Below are 659 nucleotides of genomic sequence, written 5' to 3' on the forward strand. Positions count from 1 at the left end.
AATCCAACAAGTAATAGAAAATTAAATAATTTTACATTTGATTTTAATTCATTTCCATATTTAAAATATTTATTTCTTGATATTACCTATATTTATACATTGGAATCAATTAGTAATGTATTAAATTCAAATAATATTTCAAAATTACAAGAATTTGGATTTGGAACTAATAGAAAATTTATTGAAAAATTACAATTTAATTCTAGTGAAAATTTAAAAAATTTAAAAAAATTATTTTTAAATAGAACCGAAATGATGACAAATATAGATAATCTTCCTTCATTAGAATTATTATATATAGATGAATATGAAAAAAAGTTTTATTCCACTGCAAACTATTCAAAACCATGGAATTTAGCATCTAATGTGAAAATGCCATCTCTAAAATATTTACATTTAAATCTTATAAATGAAACTCATTTACCTGATAGATTAAATGTGGAATCATTTAAAAATATTAAATATTTTTATTTTGAATCTCAATATAATATTGATTTATCAGAATTGAGTAAATTAAATTTAGAAATATTAATTCTTAAAATTTCTTTAAAATATAACAAGAATATATTTCATCACATTTCTAAAATATCAACCTTGAGAGATTTAACATTTCGTAAGCCTATTTGGGATATTGATTTGAAATTACTTTGTAAATTACC

Source organism: Naegleria gruberi (genome assembly GCF_000004985.1).
Source record: "Naegleria gruberi genomic scaffold NAEGRscaffold_177, whole genome shotgun sequence".
Taxonomy (NCBI): domain Eukaryota; phylum Heterolobosea; class Eutetramitea; order Acrasida; family Naegleriidae; genus Naegleria; species Naegleria gruberi.